We start from the raw sequence: 15,666 nt of genomic DNA on the forward strand, positions 1-15,666 counted from the left end.
GCGCTGTCAACCGTGGCCAATGATGAAAGTAGATGAAAATCACCCAGGACGACTTATTTACCACCAGCGAGGTAGGCTCGCAGCCATTTTACTTGGAACCGGACCGTCAACGAGGCAGCAACGCATTGTGGAACTGCTGCAGGTTTTTTGGTAAAAATGCTTGAAATAAGCTAGTTTAAAGTGTAAATTAACTGCGCACAAAGCGATAAACTATGTGAACGGAGCGGAGTTGGCAGCCGACGGCTGCCTAAAGTTGTGAAATTCCGGATGTTTTTTTTTCAAACCGACAGTGGAACTTGTCTAGTCTGGAATTAGCCAAAACACCCCAGGTAAGTTTACATTTTCCATAACATGGCATTCACAGGCAGTAATTTGTGTGCGTTTCCTTTGTCGCTTTTCACAGATTTCCCGCGGTGTTGAAATTCATCTGGATACCTCATGGTATCGAGTGACAAATCGGATGGCAGCGCTAAGCGGAGGCACCGCTCCCTGAAACATTTTCCAAAATGGAGTCGCGGCTTAAGTGACGGTGAAAGACAGATAAGATACGGGGCCGCCGGCGAGGGGACGTGTGAGTTGGGAGTGGCGGGACAAGGGTTCAAATGGTGATGTGGCCGAATTTCGTAACATTCATGACTTTTGTTGAAACAAGTTTCAACCAGTGCCAACGACTGCAATTCATGCTCATTCGTATAGCTCTTTTCCACTTTGGATTGTTGAAGAGGTGAATGCTTCGACCTCAATGATCAATTTTATAATTTCAGGAGCGAAGTGTTTACTAGTCTCGTACGAAGGAGTTGTCTTGTCTTGTCTTGAAGAAATGTCTGCAATCTAATTCTAATTACTGTTGTGTCAGCCGCTGAAATTTCTGCCCAGTAGTTCAAGCAACGTAGCAAACTTGATGTCTTTGTTGCGTCGATTCATTTTGCTTCTAATGTCTTGTCTTGTCTTGTCTTGTCTTCGGGAGTTGGTCTCCCCCACGCAACGGGTTGCGGATCTCTTCTAAACGTCCCCGCAAAATTACAGCAGGTTCCGCTGTCACCATTTGTGCAGGCCTGCATGCGAACGCCAAACCCCGTGCGATTAGTGGAATGTCTTTGTCCGAAGTTGATTCGCATTCGCGAAAGTCTTGTCTTGTTGAACTAACAACCGTAATTCACTATTAGTTGAATATTTCAACGCAAACAATTGCTCCTTTTCTAACCAGTAACTGAACGATGGTTGAGGGGGGGGGGGGGGGAAACCCCTTCCCCTTAATTTTTAAAAAGTCTAAGTTTCTACGTTTGACAGATTTTAAGAATTATTCGATGGAATTGTCATCCTATAGTACCAACCACTGCGGTTCACTATTATTTAAAGAAAATTCAGGGCAAGTGCATAATTTTTGATTAAAATTGTCACGATAAATTGAAATTTTCGTTACATAAAAATCCACAACTCTGTGAACGCACCCCACCTCCCCATCTAGAAACCAACAGCCGGTAATTCACTATTAGTTCAACGCCACTCAGCGCCCCCAATTGCCCCTTTATCAACCAACAGTTTGATGAACGGAATGCTCCTTTATCTATAAACAGCTTGATGATGGCCCACTACGAAACGTGATATTGTCAAGCTTTTTGAGTTTTCAAGTCTTTCCACTGAAGTTCCCTATTAATCATTTCGAAAAAATGCCCCCAAAAATGCTTTATTATCAAGCAAAAGCTACACCGACATGCACCTTTCCCAATAAGTAGCTTTACGGTGGGAGTTTTGTCTTAAACTGTCTTGAAATGGCTCGTGTCTTTAATTGTCTGAGGGTGGGTTCGTTCACAGAGTTGGGATAGCAACCGCTGAAATTTTTATTTTGAAAGTCTTAAACCCAGCGACAACTTGCACCCTTTGAAATGAGTAATTTAACGCTGAAATTGTCTCGTCTAACATTGAGTTTTTTTCTGTTTGCGATTTGCCGCAAACTGTCTTGTTCTGAAAATTACAACCACTGAAATTTGCTATTTAAAAAAGAAATAAACCTGCGGTTTAATTTTTCGTAAAGTGAAACTGAATCGAGACGTTCTAAAATCAACTACAATTCTGTATTTTTTTTTGCAGGAAGCTCCAACTTTCTGTGGAATTTTTCTGACTATGACAGTTACGAACGGGGGAGAGTTCTCTAGAATAAGTTCTTTGTAACGCTTGAACGTTTGAGTCTAACTCATCCATCCAAAGTGCACCGCCCAGCCGAGCGGTTGTGGAATTGTGATATTTCACAATACTTAGCCACTGGTCACTCAAAATCTTTTCACTTACTTTATTGACAATGAGGTTGTCTACTAAGTCTTCACTCGATCACTTTTATAGATGTAAGCTGCTATTTTTGTTCCTTCCGTTCCTCTGCACCAGACCAGGGTTGAAACCAGACCCCGAATACCAAATGGCTAAATCCCGGGTGGACTCCTTGAACAGCTAAGTCCCGGGTGGACTTCTCAATCGGCTAAGTCTCGGCTGACTTCTCAAACGGCTAAGTCCGGCTGGAGTGGGGACTCTGCTAATGGTGGCTGCTGGCTTCCTTAGAGGATCTGGACTTGAGCTGCTACTGGAACTGACTTTCCTCAAGAATTATTTCGACTTTTATAGTCAGTTTTCCAAACTTTGTTCTAACAAAAATGGTCAGTTTCGATGAAGAGCATCGATGAACCTCATGAACTTTTTTAAGCTGACCTCTGTGGTTTTGTCTGGCTGTCCGCGTGGTTGCGTGAGTTCAACTCTAAACTAAAAGTCATGAGTTTAATCCCTTTTGCAAAAGACTTGATTTACGACATTAGAATGTCGAGATTGCTTTTATCTACACCGTTTTAAAATGAGTTTCATAATGAGGAAGCCGTGTTTCTACCTGAATTGACATGTCCATGAATATAATTATGCCACTCCCTCAATTTTCCCCTGCGCTATAACATCGCCCCGTTGAAATCGAAAGCTTAATCAATTCTTTGATTGCCTATTATTTGGCGATATTCTATAAAAGGGCTCTTCGGATGGCGTATGACTCATGATCAGTATTTAATGTAGACTTTTGCATTTATGCTATCTCAATTTCGCTGATTATAACGGAATTTGGGAAAGAATAATTTCATCTTCAAAATGAAGATCTTTTGAGTACGATTACCCAGTCAGAATCCTGTCCGACCGTTGCTAGAATCCAGCCCGAACGCCGTGACTGGGAAGCAGCTGTCAAACGGCGGTGTACGCTACACGCTCAACAAGTTGCATCCAAGCTTGCACCCAAGCTTTGCGTGCTGCGCTCAAGTTTCTATTGTTTACGCTGAAAATGAAAGGAACATTTGCGGACCTCTTCTAAACGGTCCCAGCTGGCGGGCAAAGCTTCTTCTGACACCAATGTTGCAGGCCTGCATGCGATAAAGCGTGAAATCGTGCCATCTCGTTTAACATTAATGTTTGTCAATTTGTATATAAGCAACTGAAGATTGAAGTCTTTTTACTATGTCTAAACAAGCCTGAATTAATTCCAGTTCTACGAAGAATTGGAGTCATCTTAAAATTATGCGTTTTTTTCCTGACAAACGCTGTAATTTCTATAACCAAAAACGTAAAATTACCCCCGACAATGCACCTTTTGCTAGCAACAAATTTACGCAAGCTTTATTCAGACGCCAGTTAATAATCTACGTAGTTTCGTACAATTGTCTTTGTCTAACTGTCTCTTACCTGACTAAGGTAGTGTCTCTCCACGGTTGATGTCTTTATTATGTCGATTCATCTTGCGAAAACCAAATGAAGCTTGCCGCTCTCTTCTAAACGTCCCATCCTAGAGGGCACTAGCATCCGCTGTCACCATATGTGCAGGCCTGCATGGTCAAGAATTGTCAACTTTTATTCATAGTAATTTGAATGCATTTTTTCGTAAATTGTTCAAGTCTGTCTTTGCAATCCCGCTAAAGCTGTCTGTCTATTCTATTAAAACTTATTTTACGGAGCTTGGAGCTCGTATGTAACCAGCTTCTTGATTATTTGTAATTGTTACATAAAATGTAACACTCGATTACATGTAATAAGAAATTACGTAATAGTCGATTACGACCCGAGAAATTGTAACTAGATATTACTTAAACGTAATTTTGGTTGTAATAATCTGCACAGTTGATGTCTACGGCTATCTTCTCTTCCAACGAATTGAACTTGTTGCTGTTGAGCAGATTTCAAAAAATGTTCTCGGTCTAAATGCTTTTTTGGGGTCACTAAAGTTAATTGCACAATCTAACTTTGCCCTACACTAAAAACTTATAACCTAGGCCGATTACGAGTCCGCAAAGTCGACACAGGGAAACTGCTGATCAAAACCAAACTTACCAGGTAGCTTACCGACTGCACCAGCTAAGTCTAGTGGGAGCGTTCACCTGATTCGAGCTAAGCTTTCCCCGACTGTCGTTGTATCCAACTTGCACACCACACGACTTTCGTGTTTCTCCGTGCCTGTCACAATCACGCATGTGTTTTTCCGTGCCTGTCACAATCACGCATCTCTTTTATTCTCTTTTCACTGCTCACATCTTTAGCTGTCATTCGAGCACATCCCGAGAAAAAGAAAACTCAGAGTCGAACATAACAGTCGAATTTCGTTCAACCACTCTATTTTTTATAGCAGCGATTCTCAACGGGGGTACCGGGCCTACTTGATTTACACGGTAGGGGGTACCAGCCTAGAAGAAGGTTGAGAATCGCTGTTTTATAGGAACAGTTGTCCCAGAATGGGCTCATTTTTCAAGCAACATTTTCTTTATTTTTATTTTTTTTAGTTTTTTTATAATATCCTCCATTTTTCGGAGCTTTTTTCTTCTATTTTATGTTTAAATCTATTAGTGGCTATTACGACAAGGACAGCTGGTTAAAAAATAGAAAATTCTTTTGATTGATTTAACCAACCTTTAACAGGACAGACTTTTGGAGTTTGGCGTCGGTAATTTTCTCTCCTGATAAAGTTATGTCCTCGTAGTCGGTTTGCAGGGCAGTTAAATAAATATGATCGTGTTAGTATCGTCGGCCTCCAGCAGTTGGTTAGTGTTGGTACTGGTTTGGACTACTTGGATGTCCTTCCCCTCTACTTTCTCCGTAGTTTGTGGGAATTACATAGTAAGTTTGACCTGACCCTTATCCTGCTTAGATTTCAGCACTTTCCGGCTGTCTCCGCTCCGACCCACTAGCGCGGGCTGAACTTGTTACTGTTGAGAAAATTTCAACAATTGCTCTCTGGTTTAAATGTCTAAACGGTAGTCTCAGTCTTCGCGACCAGGACCTCCACGGTTGATGTCTTTATTATGTCGATTCATCTTGCGAAGCCACACAGTAAAAAGCAGTGATTTTCTCTTTTTTCCGTACCTGTCAAAATCTGTTTCGGATTCTTGTGGAGATCCTTCTATAGTGTATATATTCCTGTTTTGATAAACTCTTTGGACTGAGAAGATAACGGGGGAAAATACACAGATGCAAAGATGTAAGTCTCTTTTGCAATCTGAGCTTTGACCCATACGTGTTCAAAATGTGCAAAAACGTCAGAGTCAAGTTTTGCTGAGTCAAAATGGATGATAATAGATATCTATCCTTCCTTAATACATCAAAGTTGCTAGAGAAAACCTCTTCGCTTGAAATACTAGCGTCCCAACTGGTCTCCGTGCCAAGAATAGCAGTATAAAGGCTGATAGCTTGATTAATAGCGTCGATTTTTGCAGCACTCTTCATTCTATTGAAGTTTTGACAGTAAGTCAAAATTTCAATTAAATTATTAGACGCAGTGGTTGAACTTGTCAGAATTAAATTATCGCTAGCTTCACATGAAGGCGTCCTTGTTACTGATGAGAAAATTTCAACAATTTTATGTCGATTCATCTTGCGCAACCACAAAGCAAACAAAGTGAATTTCCCTTTTTTCCGTGCCTGTCAAAATCACGCATCTCTCTTTTACTCCTCTTTCATTTCCACATCACTGCTCACATCTCTACCGCTGTCATTCAAGCACATGCCGAGAAACTTTTTTAAACTTTTGTTCGTGATTTGAAGTTTGGCTCCTCCTTGGAAGCTTTGTTTAAAATTCACTAGTTCTTGTGTAATACTTTTCTTCGCAGTTCCTCCCGCCTGTTCTTGAACCAAAATGAAATTGGATCTAATGTCCGTGACACACTTGCTAAGACTTTCCTTGATGTAGTTTTTTAGTTCTTTAAGCCTTTTGGCTAATGTTTTTTGAGTTTCAAAATTCTTCTCGCTGAAAATTGCTTGCTGAGGCTTATCCAGAATCTCGTTGATTTTAATTTGTGCAGACTCGAGTGATTTTCTAGTTTGCACTTTTTGTAGAAGGAATGTTAATGTTAGTCTGATGGTTTCTTCTTTTTGTAAGAAATATTCCATTAGGGCAATCTGGGCACTATTTGTGATAGTTTATTTGTTTCTTTTTTTTGAAGGTTTGTGATCTAACAATCCAAGTGAATATATTAAGTGAAAGTCTGTAATCATTCTACGCAAAAAGAGAAGGAAGAGATTGGTTTCAATTTTTTTACTGGCATTTGAAAGCACTAATGTTGATATTATTTCACATAAAAAAAATTGCTGAAAGATTAATCGGAAAAGCTGGTGCTGGTATCCTTATACTTGCTGTTTTGCCGACGGCAGCTGAGATGAGCCCGTGTAGGAATATCGGTATCGGTTCACCATTTTGCTTTCCATGAGGCTGCAGGATCGCCATGTAAAGTCTTTTTTATTTGTATAAGTCTGTTTCAAAGTATTTTTAGCAGAAAACTTCATAATCATAATTATTTCTTTGATAAAAATTAGTATTATTATTGTATCTGAAATTTCTGATTTTTCTTTCAGAATTAAGGTTTGCATTTGCAGTACTAGCAAGTAACCTCTGTTCGTGAATTATTAGATACTCTTTATCAATTCGTTCATTTTCTAAAAATTCTAGCAAATTTTCTAACTTCATATGACGGTTATTCGTGGCAATTTCTTTGATTTCATTATTTATAATTCCAACTGTAAAGTGGCTTTTTAAGCTATAAGCTGTATATGAATTTTCGTTGTAATTTTGTTCAATTTTTAGGATTTCATAATTAATGTCAAGAACTCTATTTGCATAAGATTTAAATGTTTCGTGAACACCTTGTTCCAGAGTTTCAATTTGTTCAATTATACTACCAAAGGTAGTTTTGATTCCAAACTCTCTAATTAAATTTGCCTTGATTTCTTCCCAAGTGTTAGCATAAATTCGTTTAATACGTTCTGCTGCTTTCAATTTAAGTTTCATAAAAATAAGATTTAAGAAATGAGCCTGATCCTCGCCATCAGGATTTTATTCAGCATAATAATCGATTAACATTAAAAATTGCTCAAGAGAGTCTAATGAACCATCCAATTCTGGAATAAGCTGAATTGCATCCATCACCTGCAAATTCGCCATCTTTGAGCGTGTTTTTTGTGAATTTCCCTTTTTTCCGTGCCTGTCAAAATCAAACATCTCCTTAGTTTCCCTTTCATTCCCAAATCACTGCTCACATCTCTATCGCTGTCATTCAAGCACATCCCGAGAAAAAGAAAACTCACAGGTCAAATTTCATTACAACCACTCTCACTTTTATAGAAACAGCTTCCAGTTTGGTCTTCTGTAATTTGTTTATTATTGTTTCGGATGAAATTTGTCCTTGGAGAAATCTTACAGTTTTGATTAGAGGAGCTTGTTTTTGCTCGTTGTTGTTTTGCTTGCTAGTTTTGTTAATGAGGTCTTATACCTCTATTTTCTGTTTGGGTTTTTTGAGAAATTTTTTAGAATAACCCCCAGACCTTCATATGTTTTTTTCTAATAGATTTTTTGTCATCTATACATTTATATGAAGATTATAGCGGGTATGCAATCACCGTAGTGCGCTCCCCTTCTTGAAGATTGATGAAAACACCGCGTAAGGATATGCATCCGTTTAAAAAAATCGCACTCCCCTTTACGGTTGTTTATTTTATGGCGCGGCTGCACCACGTTCTACGTCTCTTTTCTTCTAGTTTATGTAAGATTTCGTAGTCAGAGAGTTCCACTCGTAAGTTTTAAATTTCATTTTAAATGTGGTTCAGGATGGCAAGCACTTCTAATACATGTTAACGAAATCACTCTGGTTAAGTCTTTCTTCAGTCTTGATCCGTTCGTAGCGGATGACCATATGGTCACTGCTGTGTTATTATTTTTCCTTGAAGGTATCGCAGTTGTTTTATTAAAAGAGTTTGTTTATACTCTAATAGATGGTTAATTTCCTGGAGCCCAAATTCATATATTTTTTATTTGGCATTTTCTAATTTGCTTACTGTTAATATTTTATATTTGTAGTTTCTTTCAAGTTTTTTTTTTGTAGTATTAAACTAAGTCCCCTAAACTGTTATTTATGCGATCTTATGTCATTAGAAAAAAAAAATACATTTATTGTAGTGTCACGGAGTCACGAATGAATAACAATCGAACCGCACTGGATGACGGCTAGAACCACGCTTAATGTCTTCCAGCGGGCTGAACTTGTTACTGTTGAGAAAATTTCAACAATTGCTCTCGGTCTAAATGTCTAGCAGTTGATGTCTATATTATGTCGATTCATCTTGCTAAGCCACAAAGTGAATTTCCCTTTTTTCCGTACCTGTCAAAATCACGCATCTCTCTTTTTAGTTTCCCTTTCATTCCCAAATCACTGCTCACATCTCTGTCGCTGTCATTCAAGCACAACCCGAGAAAACAAAAACTTACAGTCAAATTTCATTACAACCACTCTAATTTTTACAGAAACAGCTTCCAGCGAACAAAATTGATCTTGATTTCGTAAAATTGTCCCACAAAGTGTGTACGTCTAAGTTATGAACGATGAAGTCGGGACGTGAGCTTTACTGGCATATTTATTTGCAGTATCACCGGGCATATCGTCATCACGCTACGCTTGCTCGAGAGCCAACGTATGTTTCTCAATTTCCCGAGTGAAGGTTTTTATATCGCCAGTTTGTTTAGTGGCGTTTAACGTTTCCAGGGCAGCTTCTGGGCTTCCGACTGTATTTACTTAGTCTATTAGGCGTTCATTATGTTTTTTTTAACTGATTTTTTTTTTCAATTTGATTTTAAATGTTTATTCACAAACTTTCTTCTCTTCGTTTAAATCAATGTTCACTTATCGCTGCGTAGCGATATTTTTCAACCTAGTCTCACGACTCGCGGCGGCCGTTTCCGTTCTTTGCACGTGTTTGGCAAAAAATTTACCCAGCATGTAAATTATTGCTGCTGCAGCTAGTACCACAAGCGCGATGGCGCTTACATGATCTGTAGTTTTAACAGTATTCACTTCACTGCTAAACCAACTCATTTTAATGCTTTTGCTACTTTACAATTCACTACACTGGCATAAATCACTGTTGTGAATATTTCATTCACTTTTAGTCTTCACTTTAAGCTTTGAACTTTAAACTATATTTTAACTTCAAACTTATTGCTAACTTAAACTTAAGCCTTGTTGGCTGTGGTGAATTCCTAGAACAAGATGGCTAATAAGCCACACCTACTTTTTGGCTATTTACCATCGAGTACTCTTTTTTAATAAAATTTGAGATATCCTGGTCCATGGATTTCCAGTAATATCTTTGTTTGATGGTATTTTGTGTTCGTTTTCATGCCCTGCAGTTGGCAATATGTGGTAATTATTAATGATGAGTTGTTGCTCATCTTTATTTTCAACATGTTTTATTTAATTTCCTATTACAATGATAAGTGGTATACCATTTATTTTTAGAGCTTCTATTTGCTTTTTTATTTTTTTTATATGTCTGCATATTTTGCACGACTGGGCCTTTTATCGGATTCTTTTCTTAGACACCACTAGTCGTTTCAATACTCCCCGTAGGTGAGATATTGACGTTTTAGGGTTAATAATCAGAGTTCCATCCTCAATCTTAAATTCATTATCATTACTTCCAATTTGGATTTGTATGTAATCTGTTGCAACCTCTTGTCGCACAAAATTTATTTGAGGCGTAAGTGCCTGGAGATCTTCAATAGAAATACGTGACAACGCGTCCGCTATCACGTTTTCTGATCCCTTTTTGTATACGACATCAAATTTATATTCTTCTAGTGCTAACCGAAATTTGGTTAATCTACTCGAAGGGTCAGTTAATGTGAATAAATAAACTAAAGGACGGTGGTCTGAATAAACATCAAATCTTCTCCCATACAAATATGGTCTGAAATGTCTGATTGCCCAAACCACTCCAAGTAGTTCTTTTTCAATTGTGCTGTAGTTTATCTCAGCTTTATTCAATGCTTTACTCGCAAATGCAATAGGTCTACCATTTTGGTTGCTTAAAACAGCACCAATAGCTTTTCCTGATGCATCTGTGTGTAAAGTAAATGTGTTTTTATCCGAAAAATCTGGATAATCTAATATTGGTGGAGTAATAAAACAATTCTTCAAATGCTGGAAACTGTTTTCACATTCTTCCGACCACTCAAAATCTACACCTTTTCGTGTTAGTCTATTTAAAGGACTGCAAAGTTTGGCAACATTTTTGATGTGCTTTCTATAGTATTTAGAAAAAGCTACAAATCTCTTTACTTCATCAGCCGTTTTAGGGCTGCTCCATCTCTTAATTATTTCAATTTTCGAAGGACCTGGTTTGATACCTTCTTCAGAAACAGTGTGACCCAAATAGATCAACTCCTTCTTCAAAAAGTTACATTTCAACGGGTTTAATTTCAAATTAGTTTGTCGTAATCGTTCGAAAACATCAAAAAGATTTCGATTGTGATCTTCAAGTGTTTTTTGCCAAAGACGATTATATCATCAAGATAAACTAAACACCTTTCCATATTGAGACCAGCCATCGCGACAGTCATTAATCTTGAAAAATTGAAGGGCTATTTTTAAACCCATAGGAAGACGAGTCATTTGGTACTGTCCCCTATTTGTACAAAATGAAGTACAGGATCTGTCCTCCGGTCTTATCTCACATTGATAATAACCTTGAGTTAGATCCAAATGCGAAAAATATTTTGCTCCTGCTAAAGATTCTATAACTTCCTCAATATTTGGAAGTGGAAATTTATCATCCTGTAAAACGTTGTTTAACTTACGATAATCTATGACTAACCGCCATTTTTTACTATCGTCAGTTGATTTCTTAGGAACTAATAACAAAGGACTATTCCATTCTGATACAGTCTCTTCGATTATATTGTCGTTTAGCATTTTATCAACTAGTCTCTGTACCTCATCACGCTGAGATTGTGGTAACTTATATGGACGGGTATACACTGGTTGTGTATCCGGTTTAACTTTCAAAGATGGCTGATAATTTTTTGTAACAGTTATTTTGTCATCTTGTCATAAAACAAAATATATATCACTAAATTTCAAACAAAGTTTAGTAATTTCAACTTTATCTTTTTCATTAATTCCATCAAAATTTAATTCTGATAAAAGTTTGTTTGCTCTGTCCACATTATGAGGATAAGCACTACCTATTTTTATCAAATCATAATTTTTAAAAGGTTTGGCCAAAAGTTTCAAGTCATTTACCTTTACGGCTTTATTTTTCCAAAATTCTAGCAAATTTTCCAACTTCATATGACTCACTTGCAAATTCGCCATCTTTGAGCGTGTTTTATTTTGTGAATTTCCCTTTTTTCCGTGCCTGTCAAAATCAAACATCTCTTTAGTTTCCCTTTCATTCCCAAATCACTGCTCACATCTCTGGCGCTGTCATTCGAGCACACCCCGAGAAAAACAAAACTCACAGCTCAAATTTCATTACAACCACTCTAATTTTTATAGAAACAGTTTGGTCTTCTGTAATTTGTTTATTATTGTTTCGGAGGAAATTTGTCCTTAGAGAAATCGTACAGTTTGGATTTGAGGAGCTTGTTTTTGCTCCGGCAAATACTCTATTTCCGAAAGTCCTATGGAATATAGGCTTTTCGCTTTGTCTAGTTTTGTTAATGAGGTCTTATACCTATATTTTCTGTTTGGGTTTTTTGAGATTTTTTTTAGAATAACCCCCAGACCTTCATATGTTTTTTCTAATAGATTTTCTGTCATCTAGATTACTTATCTATACATTTATATGAAGATTTTAGCGGGTATGCAATCACCGTAGTGCGCTCCCCTTCTTGAAGATTGACGAAAACACCGCGTAAGGATATGCATCCGTTTAAAAAAATCGCACTCCCCTTTACGGTTGTTTATTTTATGGCGCGGCTGCACCACGTTCTACGTCTCTTCTCTTCTAGTTTATGTAAGATTTCGTAGTCAGAGAGTTCCACTCGTAAGTTTTAAATTTCATTTTAACTGCTTACTGATGTTCTGCGAATATTTTTCCTCCAATTTTAAATCTCGCACATTCTTGCTGCGTGCGGATTCCGTCACTGGTGGTATATATAACATCTTTTCGTGGATTTAAAAGATGTTTAACTTTTGAATTTGTTGTTTTCACCAGGGTTATTTTACTGAATTTTTAAGTTTTTTCACTAATACTGATTCTTTAAAGTTTTTCAGTACTGCTACACAGAAAAAAAATCAATTCCCGTAATCGTGAATTAAGTTCACGAATGTGAGATCCACGAAGGAGTTTATTCATGAGTATGGTGCATTTGCACCATAAACGTGAATATATTCCTTCGTGGTTCTCATAATCGTGAAATGACTTCACGGTTTCGAGAATTGATTTTTTTCTGTGTACTAGTTCACTTCACTTTTGTTTTGCACTGTGTTAGTTGTTCTCTCTTGAGTACTTACATACTTACTCTTCAGTTTTGATCCGTTCGTAGCGGATGACCATACGGTCACTGCTGTGTTATTGTTTTTCCTTGAAGGGATCGCAGTTGTTTTATTAGAAGAGTTTGTTTATACTCTAATAGATAGTTAATTTCCTGGAGCACAAATTCATATTTTTGGCATTTTCTAATTTGCTTACTGTTAATAGTTTATATTTGTATTTCCTATTAAGATTTTTTTGTAGTAGTATTAAACTAAGTCCCTCTAAACTGTTATTTATGCGATCTTCTGTCATTAGAAAAAAATACATTTATTGTATTGTCATGGAGTCACGGATGAATAACAATCGAACCGCACTGGTTGAAGGCTAGAACCACGCTTAGTGTCTTCCCGCGGGCTGAACTTGTTACTGTTGAGAATATTTCAACAATTGCTCTCGGTCTAAATGTCTACCAGTTGATGTCTTTATTATGTCGATTCATCTTGCGAAACCACAAAGTAAACAAAGTGAATTTCTCTTTTTCCGTGCTTGTCAAAATCGCGCATCTCTCTTTTTCGTTTCCCTTTCATTCCCAAATCACTGCTCACATCTCTGGCGCTGTCATTCGAGCACACCCCGAGAAAAAGAAAACTCACAGCTCAAATTTCATTACAACCACTCTTATTTTTACAGAAACAGCTTCCAGCGGACAAAATTGATCTTGAATTCGTAAAATTGTCCCACAAAGTGCTCCTTTTTCAACCAACAATTTGATGATGGGGCGTCTAACGGGGTGCCACCTAAATGAGTGTCTCACGTCTGAAATGTCTGAATGTCTCCCGATATTTTAAGGTATAGTCTCCACGATTGATGTCTTTATTATGTCGATTCATCTTGCGAACAAACAGAAATGATTAATCACGCCCCTTTTCTTTCGAAAACATCTGCCAGTTTTGGCGGTAATGGGACGATGTCCGGGGTTGTGAAGTCGGAACATTCTGTGGATTGGTTGCAAATGTGGAAGTTTAACTCGGCCAGTTGTGCTGGTTATTTGGAAATATTGGAAATTGTTGCACCGGATAGTTTTGGCGGGTGTTTGAAAAGGTCGGTTGTTTGGAGTCTGGGAGACATGTAGGTTTAAGTGACCTGACATGCTTCCCTAATTCCTCATGCAAGCCTCCGAGGAATACTTTGAGTTTAGTTTGTTGAAATAACAATATTTCAGAAGAAGTATCAAGCGATTCTTCCATTGCATTCCATTGTCTGTGTGACTTGGTCATTATTTCTTCGAATGTGGAATAACGTGTACTGTAGTTATCCAATGATCTCATAATCGTGTTGACGTCGTGGATGGTAAATAACTTACTGCTGAGCAGTTCCTTGTTGGCTAGCATGATGGCTTCTCCGAATTCCTCTAGTTGCTTTTGAAGTGAATCCATGTTGGAGATTATAGCGGTTAAGCTCACAAATTATAGGCCCTTTCTCTGGTGTTCTCGTTCGAATTTGATGAATCGGTTTGCCGCGGTTGTGAGGTTGTTAACGCGTTCTTGCAATGCGTTGTTTATGAGGTGCTACTGGTTGTTCTGTTTGATGAGTAGATTGAGGATGTCGTCGATCATCCGTAGATCGTCTTCGTCGGGGATTCCTGCTATCTGTTTCCATGCTTTTCCAATGGGGTTCCATCTCCGATGCCGTCTTGTTTCTTTAAATCTATGAGTTCGTACAATGGTTTGTAGGAGTCCGATTTTACCATGCCTTTGTCTAATGAACCATCCAATTCTGGAATAAGCTGAATTGCATCCATCACTTGCAAATTCGCCATCTTTGACCGTGTTTTTTGCGAATTTCCCTTTTTCCCATGCCTGTCAAAATCAAACATCTCTTAAGTTTCCCTTTCATTCCCAAATCACTGCTCACATCTCTGTCGCTGTCATTCAAGCACACCCCGAGAAAAAGAAAACTCACAGCTCAAATTTCATTACAACCACTCTAATGTTTATAGAAACAGCTCTCTCAGCGAACAAAATTGATCTTGATTTCGTAAAATTGTCACACAAAGTGCTCCTTTTTCAAGCAATAATTTGACGATGGGTCTCACGTCTGAAGTGTCTAAATGTCTCCCGATTTTGACGGTTCAGTCTCCACGATTGATGTCTTTATTATGTCGATTCATCTTGCGAACAAACAGATTTTTTTTTTTTTTTGGTCGGGGAAATAGGGCCGGGTTTCACACCGGATGAAGCCAACACTAGTGTGGCTCGGTCGTGGGCCGTTGAACTATAGTTTGTAGGAATTAGGCAGTTTGACCTCACCTTTGTCCCACTTCGTGAAGCCACTTTCTGATTTTTTAATTTTTCTTCGAGTTCCTCAGTGGTGTAATCAGCGGCGTCCCGGTGAAGCGTGCTGTACGGAATCTAAGTCATGAACGATGAAGTCGGGACGTGATATTAATTTATGTCCCAACTCTTTGAGGTTTTAAGTTAGACTGCCTTGTATCTCTAGAGCATCAGACAATGCTTTGGTTAACGTGTCTCTAGCAATGCAAATTCCCTATACCTCCTATTAGCACTTTTTTTTAATAAAAATCCAGGAGTTTTTGCAGTTTTTGTGATACTCTACTTGCAGGGTCAAAACAGATCAGTACACTTCACATATTTGTCTATTAAACTTTTTAAAGATAACATTTGCATAAAGTTTTGCGGTTTTACAACACTCACAACTTTTACGCGCACGATCACATCACAATAAATCAACTATTTGTTGCTACTTGCATTAAACTTCCCTCCGAGTTCCATCTTTTGAAGCCAGACTTGTCCTCCATTACTCCACCGATAGAACGGTGTTCTCCAAACTCCTTACTAATTTTGAGTTTTGTAAGAGGCCATGTTACATCTTAAACACGGTTTGCACATTTTT

At 38.1% G+C, this 15,666-nt stretch overlaps 1 long non-coding RNA gene across 1 annotated transcript in view; it reads left to right on the top strand.

The window, feature by feature from the left end:
* The first annotated feature begins 1,293 nt into the window (after positions 1 to 1,293).
* LOC119765404 overlaps positions 1,294 to 15,666 on the top strand; it is a 30,775-nt gene continuing 16,402 nt past the window's right edge. The window contains exon 1 of the long non-coding RNA XR_005276699.1: positions 1,294 to 15,222. This is a non-coding gene — a long non-coding RNA (uncharacterized LOC119765404). The remainder of the gene's footprint in view (positions 15,223 to 15,666) is intronic.

This window comes from Culex quinquefasciatus, chromosome 1 (genome assembly GCF_015732765.1).
Source record: "Culex quinquefasciatus strain JHB chromosome 1, VPISU_Cqui_1.0_pri_paternal, whole genome shotgun sequence".
NCBI classification, from domain to species: domain Eukaryota; kingdom Metazoa; phylum Arthropoda; class Insecta; order Diptera; family Culicidae; genus Culex; species Culex quinquefasciatus.